The sequence below is a fragment of the Oncorhynchus masou genome, unplaced genomic scaffold (genome assembly GCF_036934945.1).
Source record: "Oncorhynchus masou masou isolate Uvic2021 unplaced genomic scaffold, UVic_Omas_1.1 unplaced_scaffold_1991, whole genome shotgun sequence".
NCBI classification, from domain to species: domain Eukaryota; kingdom Metazoa; phylum Chordata; class Actinopteri; order Salmoniformes; family Salmonidae; genus Oncorhynchus; species Oncorhynchus masou.
In genome coordinates, this window is record NW_027008482.1 from 30,526 (window position 1) to 40,700 (window position 10,175).

The following is a 10,175-nucleotide window of genomic DNA, read 5'->3' on the forward strand; positions in this document are numbered from 1 at the left end:
ATATTTCTCTCTCTGTTGATAAATATTTCTCCCTCTCTGTGGATATATATTTCTCCCTCTCTGTGGATATATATTTCTCCCTCTCTGTTGATATATATTTCACTCTCTGTTGATATATATTTCTCCCTCTCCGTTGATATATATTTCTCCCTCTCTGTTGATATATATTTCTCCCTCTCTGTGGATATATATTTCTCCCTCTCTGTTGATATATATTTCTCCCTCTCTGTGGATATATATTTCTCCCTCTCTGTGGATATATATTTCCCCTCTCTCTCTCTCTCTCTCTCTCTCTCTCTCTCTCTCTCTCTCTCTCTCTCTCTCTCTCTCTCCGTGGATGTATATTTCTCTCTGTGGATATATATTTCTCTCTCTCTCTGTGGATATATATTTCTCTCTATTTCTGTTATATATTTCTCTTTCTGTTATATTTCTCTTTCTGTTAAATATTCCTCTCTCTGTTGACATATATTTCTCCCTCTCTGTGGATATATATTTTTCCCTCTCTGTTGATATATATTTCCCTCTCTCTCTCTCTCTCTCTCTCTCTCTCTCTCTCTCTTTCTGTGGATGTATATTTCTCTCTGTGGATATATATTTCTCCCTCTCTGTGGATATATATTTCTCCCTCTCTGTGGATATATACAGTGCCTTGCGAAAGTATTCGGCCCCCTTGAACTTTGCGACCTTTTGCCACATTTCAGGCTTCAAACATGAAGATATAACACTGTATTTTTTTGTGAAGAATCAACAACAAGTGGGACACAATCATTAAGTGGAACGACATTTATTGAATATTTCAAACTTTTTTAACAAATCAAAAACTGAAAAATTGGGCGTGCAAAATTATTCAGCCCTTTTACTTTCAGTGCAGCAAACTCTCTCCAGAAGTTCAGTGAGGATCTCTGAATGATCCAATGTTGACCTAAATGACTAATGATGCTAAATACAATCCACCTGTGTGTAATCAAGTCTCCGTATAAATGCACCTGCACTGTGATATTTCTCCCTCTGTGGATATATATTTCTCCCTCTCTGTGGATATATATTTCTCTCTCTCTGTTGATATATATTTCTCTCTCTCTCTGTGGATATATATTTCTCTCTCTGTGGATATATATATTTCTCTCTCTGTTGATATATATTTCTCTCTCTCTCTGTGGATATATATTTCTCTCTCTGTGGATATATATTTCTCTCTCTCTGTGGATATATATTTCTCTCTCTGTGGATATATATATTTCTCTCTCTGTTGATATATATTTCCCTCTCTCTCTGTGGATATATATTTCTCTCTCTGTGGATATATATATTTCTCTCTCTGTGGATATATATATTTCTCTCTCTGTGGATATATATATTTCTCTCTCTGTTGATATATATTTCTCCCTCTCTGTTGATATATATTTCTCTCTCTCTGTTGATATATATTTCTCTCTCTCTCTGTGGATATATATATTTCTCTCTCTGTGAATATATATATTTCTCTCTCTGTTATGTCTGTTGAATAAATAATTGGACCAAGGCGCAGCGTGAGTAGAGTTCCACATATTTATTACAGTGAAACCTCAAACAACAAAGAATGAACAAACGTGCCATTCATAGAGCACATAGGCACTAAACAAAACAAAACAAAACAATATCCCACAACTCATGTGGGAAAAGGACCACATTAAGTACGATTCCCAATTGGAGGCAACGATCATCAGCTGCCTCCAATTGGGAACCATACACACACACCAACATAGAAATATAATACCTAGAAACACCCCAAGTCATGCCCTGACCTAAAACACCATAGAGAACCCCGAGGGCTCTCTATGGTCAGGGCGTGACAGTACCCCCCCAAATGTGTGGACTCCGACCGCAAAACCTGAACCTAGATGGGGAGGATATGGTGGGCAACTAGCGTCGGTGGTGGCTCAGGTTTCACCAGACTGATGACACTCTCTTCAGAGCGAGTGTGGGGAGCCGGCACAGGATGTACCGGGCTGGGGAGGCGCACTGGAGGCCTGGTGCTTGGAGCCGGCACAAGTGGCACTGGACTGATGACACGCTCTTCAGGGCAGAACCAACATCTCTCTACGATCTCCCTCCTCCAGCTGCCCCATTGACTCCCAGACGGTCTCTGGCTCTCTCCCCGGCTCGGCCGACAACCCCTTGTGCCTCCCCCCCCCCAAAAAAAATATTGGGGTTGCCCTTGGTCTCTTTGTGGCCTCGGACCCCGGCGTTGTCGCTGTCCTCCATTACGCCTTCTCCCGCCAAGGAAGGGTCTCGCATCCACCCAGTATTTCCTCCCATGTGCAGCTCTCCTTAACCTCCTGGGCTGCTTGGTCCTGTAGTGGTGGACTATATTCTGTCACGTTGAATAACTAATTGGACCAAGGCGTAGCGTGAGTAGAGTTCCGCATATTTATTACAGTGAAACCTCAAACACAACAAAAAAACAACAAAGAATTAATGACCGTGCCATTTGACAGCGCACTAAACAAATCAAAACAATATCCCACAACGCATAAAAGGACCACACCAAGTAGAGGCAACGATCATCAGCTGCCTCCAATTGGGAACCATACTCACACACGCCAACATAGAAATTAAAGACTAGAACCGCCCCTAGTCACGCCCTGAACTAAAACACCATAGAGAACCCAGAGGGCTCTGTATGGTCAGGGCGTGACTCTCTCTCTCTCTCTGTTGAAATATATTTCTCTCTCTTTCTCTCTCTGTTGATATATATTTCTCTCTCTGTGGATATATATTTCTCTCTCTGTGGATATATATTTCTCTCTGTTGATATATATTTCTCTCTCTCTCTGTTGATATATATTTCTCTCTCTCTCTCTCTGTTGATATATATTTCTCTCTCTCTCTGTTGATATATATTTCTCTGATATATATTTTTCTCTCTCTGTTGATATACACTGCTCAAAAAAATAAAGGGAACACTAAAATAACACATCCTAGATCTGAATGAATGAAATATTCTTATTAAATACTTTTTTCTTTACATAGTTGAATGTGCTGACAATAAAATCACACAAAAATTATCAATGGAAATCAAATGCATCAACCCATGGAGGTCTGGATTTGGAGTCACACTCAAAATTAAAGTGGAAAACCACACTACAGGCTGATCCAACGTTGATGTAATGTCCTTAAAACAAGTCAAAATGAGGCTTAGTAGTGTGTGTGGCCTCCACGTGCCTGTATGACCTCCCTACAACGCCTGGGCATGTTCCTGATGAGGTGGCGAGGGATCTCCTGAGGGATCTCCTCCCAGACCTGGACTAAAGCATCCGCCAACACCTGGACAGTCTGTGGTGCAACGTGGCGTAATCCCACCCCCTCAGCCCATCCCACCTATTAACACCTCAGCTCTTTAATCCCACCCCTCAGCCTCTCTCAGCCCATCCCTCCTATCACCATACACCTCAGCTCTTTAATCCCACCTCTCTCAGCCCATCCCTCCTATCACCATACACCTCAGCTCTTTAATCCCACCCCTCAGCCACTCTCAGCCCATCCCTCCTATCACCATAGAAAAAAACCCTCCTCCATGTACCTCTCACTAGGTCAGGATATTACACATCCTCCATGTATATCTCACTAGGTCAGGATATTAAATCTCCTCCATGCATATCTCACTAGGTCAGGATATTACACATCCTCCATGTATATCTCACTAGGTCAGGAAATTAAACCTCCTCAATGTATATCTCACTAGGTCAGGATATTAAACCTCCATGTATATCTCACTAGGTCAGGGTATTAAACCTCCTCCATGTATATCTCACTAGGTCAGGATATTAAATCTCCTCCATGCATATCTCACTAGGTCAGGATATTACACATCCTCCATGTATATCTCACTAGGTCAGGAAATTAAACCTCCTCAATGTATATCTCACTAGTTCAGGATATTAAACCTCCTCCATGTATATCTCACTAGGTCAGGGTATTAAACCTCCTCCATGTATATCTCACTAGGTCAGGATATTAAACCTCCTCCATGTATATCTCACTAGGTCAGGGTATTAAACCTCCTCCATATATATCTCACTAGGTCAGGATATTAAACCTCCTCCATGTATATCTCACTAGGTCAGGATATTAAACCTCCTCCATGTATATCTCACTAGGTCAGGATATTAAACCTTCTCCATGTATATCTCACTAGGTCAGGATATTAAACCTTCTCCATGTATATCTCACTAGGTCAGGATATTAAACCTCCTCCATGTATTTCTCACTAGGTCAGGATATTAAACCTCCTCCATGTATATCTCACTAGGTCAGGATATTAAACCTCCTCCATGTATATCTCACTGGGTCAGGATATTAATAAAACCTCCTCCATGTATATCTCACTAGGTCAGGATATTAAACCTCGATGTATATCTCACTAGGTCAGGATATTAAACCTCCTCCATGTATATCTCACTAGGTCAGGATATTAAACCTCCTCCATGTATATCTCACTAGGTCAGGATATTAAACCTCCTCCATGTATATCTCACTAGGTCAGGGTATTAAACCTCCTCCATGTATATCTCACTAGGTCAGGATATTAAACCTCCTCCATGTATATCTCATTAGGTCAGGATATTAAACCTCCTCCATGTATATCTCACTAGGTCAGGATATTAAACCTCCTCCATGTATATCTCATTAGGTCAGGATATTAAACCTCCATGTATATCTCACTAGGTCAGGATATTAAACCTCCTCCATGTATATCTCACTAGGTCAGGATATTAAACCTCCTCCATGTATATCTCACTAGGTCAGGATATTAAACCTCCTCCATGTATATCTCACTAGGTCAGGATATTAAACCTCCTCCATGTATATCTCACTAGGTCAGGATATTAAACCTCCTCCATGTATATCTCACTAGGTCAGGATATTAAACCTCCTCCATGTATATCTCACTAGGTCAGGATATTAAACCTCCATGTATATCTCACTAGGTCAAGATATTAAACCTCCTCCATGTATTTCTCACTAGGTCAGGATATTAAACCTCCTCCATGTATATCTCACTAGGTCAGGGTATTAAACCTCCTCCATGTATATCTCACTAGGTCAGGATATTAAACCTCCTCCATGTATATCTCACTAGGTCAGGATATTAAACCTCCTCCATGTATATCTCACTAGGTCAGGATATTAAACCTCCTCCATGTATATCTCACTAGGTCAGGATATTAAACCTCCTCCATGTATATCTCACTAGGTCAGGATATTAAACCTCCATGTATATCTCACTAGGTCAGGATATTAAACCTCCCTATATCCACTAGTTGTAATGTATCCATGATCAAGTGCTTGAGGGTGATAGTGTGTAGAGTTATTTCCTTTACAATCCATTGAGGTACTTAAACCGTATTATAATCTCCCACCATAATAATAGATTATTTTTGTTACTTGTTAGCTCAATAGATTATTAAATATAAATTCGAAGAATAATTATTATTATATAGATTAATTATCCAGATCCGTTTTTGGTCCCATATTTAAAATAATCCATCTACCTTGCAGATCAGTTTGCACGATCGGATATTTTGTATTAACTTACCTCATTTGCACACACTGTATATAGACTTTTTTTCCTAATGTGTTATTGCCTGTTACGGATATCCTGTGTGTATCTATTTTCTTTCCTCCCTCCCTATTCACAGGTGCCGCCAATCAGAAGACACCTGCTCCTTTTCCCTTAGCCAATCACCCACCCCCATCAAAGTATGTTGAACTTGCTAATTCAATACAGTTACCAGTCACTCGTGAGCAGCTGTTCGCTAACCAAAAGGTTGACAACAAGCTTGCTAAATGTTTTTCTAGTGTTGTCTCATTGGAAGATGTGAAGAAGAAGAACGTGGCTTACTTCATTGATGGTAATCTCCTCATGCGTAAATGGAAATCCCATGTTGACGCGTGTGGAGATTGGAATGCTGTTTACCAAATAGTGATTCCTACAGCCTTTCGACAAACTGTATTATCCCTTGCTCATGATCACCAGTGGTCTGGTCATTTAGGAATCACAAAGACTTATGATCGGATCCTTTGACATTTCTTTTGGCCGGGTTTAAAACAAGATGTGGCTCAGTTCTGTCGGACATGCCACACATGTCAGATAACAGGAAAACCAAATCAGGTTATTCCTCCCGCTCCTCGTTGTCCCATACCTGTCATAGGTGAACCATTCGAGCATGTGGTGGTTGATTGTGTCTGACCGTTACCGAAGAAAAAATCGGGTAACCAGTTTCTGTTAACAATTATGTGTATGGCAACAAGATACCCAGAGGCCATTCCTCTGCGAAGGATTACAGCCCCAGTAGTGAGTAAAGCCTTAATTAAATTCTTCACGGCATTCGGGTTACCTGAGGTGGTACAAAGCGATCAAGGTACCAATTTCCTATCCAAGCTCTTCAAGCAGGTGTTAAAATCCTTGTCAATTACGCACCGTGTGGCAAGCGCATATCACCCAGAGTCTCAGGGTGCGCTTGAAAGATGGCATCAGACACTGAAGTCTATGCTAGGTAAATATTGTTTGGAATCTGAGAAAGAGTGGGATGAGGGATCGTTTGCTTCTCGTGAAACTGTACAGGAGTCTCTCTGGTTCAGCTGATTGGTCACACAGTGAGAGGACCAATGAAAGTCCTTAAAGAACCGTTTTTGTCCCAAGAGTTGTGTGCGGGAGATGAGAATGTGTTGGACTACGTTAGTCGCTTTCGTGAGCACCTACGTCAAGCCTGTGCTCTCGCAAAGGAAGCTCTGTCTTCCTCACAGAGGAGTATGAAAAGACATTATGATAAACAGGCTGTTTCTTGTCCACTACAGCCTCGTGACCAAGTACTGGTGTTATTGCTTGGTCCAGGATCTTCACTGCCAGCTCGTTTTTCTGGTCCTTATTTAATTGAAAAGAAAAGAAAAGTGAAACTGACTATGTGCTTCAAACTCCTGATAGACAACGCTAATCTCGTGTGTGTCACATTAACATGTTGAAAGCTGCTTCTGAGATTTCTGCCTTTGTGACCCCAGACAGCTTCCTACAATACTCAGTCATGGCTGTTGGGATGCGGAACGCACCAGCCACTTCCCGAAGACTGGTTAAGGGTTAATTAACCCCTTATTAGCTGGCGTTCCCAATTGTAGTGCATACCTTGATATGAACATTTGGCAGCTGCTTCTCAAACCCTGTGAGTTTGGGAAGGCTACTGTTACCTATCATGGCAAAGAGGTTGAACATAGACAGGTGCGCCCTGTTGATGCCAAGGTCTTGGCTATAACTGCATTTCCCGCACCTACCACCAGACAAGAGCTACGATGCTTTTTAGGGATGGTTGGCTACTACCGTAGTTTCTGTAAAAACGTCTCTGTGGTAGTTGCTCCATTAACTGATTTGCTCAGTCCGGTTAGATCGTTTGTGTGGTCCTCTGTTTGTCAGGTAGCTTCTTATGTAGTACCCCTGGACTTGCTGCTCCAGGCTTTGAACGACTGTTTAACCTTGAGGTAGATGCTAGTGCCAGAGGTGCTGGTGCTGTTCTACTGCAGCAGGACAAGAGTGGAGTGAGAGGCTTACAAACCTGACTCAGTTACACCAGCTCTGTCAGGAGGAATGGGACAAAATTCACCCAACTTATTGTGGGAAGCTTGTGGAAGGCTACTTGAAACATTTGACCCAAGTTAAACAATTGAAATGCAATGCTACCAAATAGTAATTGAGTGCATGTAACCTTCTGACCCACCGTGTATGTGATGAAAGAAAGAAAAGCTGAAATAAATAATTCTCTATACAATTATTCTCACATTTCACATTGTTAAAATAAAATGATGATCCTAACTGACCGAAGACAGGGAATTTTATTTTTTAAATGTCAGTAATTGTGAAAAACTGAGTTGAAATGTATTTTGGCTCAAGTGTATGTAAACCTCCGACTTCAACTTGTATATCATGTTGTATTCCAACAAAGGAAGAAGAAAAAAGGAACATAGATTCTAACTAATGACTGCAAGTAAAACTGTCTGGCATCACACTTCCCATAAAGGAATACTTTATCTTACAATCGACAGCCATGGCACGATAGCCAAGAATACATGACAGTACTGACAATCAGAGCTAGTAAACCTGTAAAACCAACACTCTCTCCACCCATACACATTAGATTGTTTATTCCAGGGTTGTTACTCTGTTTTAACACCTAGGCTTATATCATTATGTTCGAGAATATAAAAGGTAGCATTAAAAGCTTATATAGGAATATATAATCTACCTCTCGCTTAGAGAAGTGCTTCCATAATATTGTGTTAACTTTAATAACAATCATCCGTTACATTTTTTTAATATTGAGATTCATTTTTTTAAATGTACAAGTGTAATAATACCAATTATTTTAGGCTTCTGTTTTAGGCCTATTCCAATAGAGAACGTAGGCAGGTTTTGAATTATATAATCCTTTATCGTTGTCCTATAATATATCTATTCATATTTATTACATTTATCTTAAAAGCTAATCGTTGAACACATCGGTGAACAAGGGCCACACTATATAACAGTGTTTAAATCATAATATTTGAAATAATTTCTAATGTACATTAAAAAGGTCTTTCCCCGTCCTCATATTCCCCTCTATCATCGTCCACATCGTCCACATAGTCCACATAGTCCACATCGTCCACATAGTCCACGCTTCCACATCGTCCACATTGTCCACATAGTCCACATAGTCCACATCGTCCACATAGTCCACATAGTCCACATAGTCCACATCGTCCACATAGTCCACATCGTCCACATTGTCCACATAGTCCACATAGTCCACATCGTCCACATAGTCCACGCTTCCACATCGTCCACATCGTCCACATAGTACACATAGTCCACGCTTCCACATAGTCCACATCGTCCACATAGTTCACATCGTCCACATCGTCCACATAGTCCACTTAGTCCACGCTTCCACATCGTCCACATCGTCCACATAGTCCACATCGTCCACATCGTCCACATCGTCCACATCGTCCACATAGTCCACATCGTCCACATAGTCCACATAGTCAACATAGTCAACATAGTCCACATAGTCCACATAGACCACATCGTCCACATAGTCCACATAGTCCACATAGTCCACATAGTCCACATAGTTCACATAGTCCACATAGTCCACATAGTTCACATAGTCCACATCGTGCACGCTTCCACATCGTCCACATCGTCCACATAGTCCACTTAGTCCATGCTTCCACATCGTCCACATCGTCCACATCGTCCACATCGTCCACATAGTCCACATAGTCCACATCGTCCACATAGTCCACATAGTCAACATAGTCCACATAGTCCACATAGTCCACATAGTCCACATCGTCCACATAGTCCACATCGTCCACATAGTCCACATAGTCCACATCGTCCACATAGTCCACATAGTCCACATAGTCCACATAGTTCACATAGTCCACATAGTCCACATAGTCCACATCGTCCACATAGTCCACATCGTCCACATTGTCCACATAGTCCACATAGTCCACATAGTTCACATAGTCCACATAGTCCACGCTTCCACATCGTCCACATCGTCCACATAGTCCACTTAGTCCACGCTTCCACATCGTCCACATCGTCCACATCGTCCACATCTTCCACATCGTCCACATAGTCCACATCGTCCACATAGTCCACATCGTCCACATCGTCCACATAGTCCACATCGTCCACATAGTCCACATAGTCAACACAGTCCACATAGTCCACATAGTCCACATCGTCCACATAGTCCACATCGTCCACATAGTCAACATAGTCCACATAGTCCACATAGTTCACATAGTCACATCGTCCACATAGTCCACATAGTCCACATCGTCCACCTAGTCCACATAGTTCACATAGTCCACATCGTCCACATAGTCCACATAGTTCACATAGTCCACATAGTTCACATAGTCCACATCGTCCACATAGTCCACATCGTCCACATAGTCCACATCGTCCACATAGTCCACATAGTCCACATCGTCCACATAGTCCACATAGTTCACATAGTCAACATAGTCCACATAGTCCACATCGTCCACATAGTCCACATAGTCCACATAGTCCACATCGTCCACATAGTCCACATAGTCCACATCGTCCACATCGTCCACATAGTCCACCTAGTCCA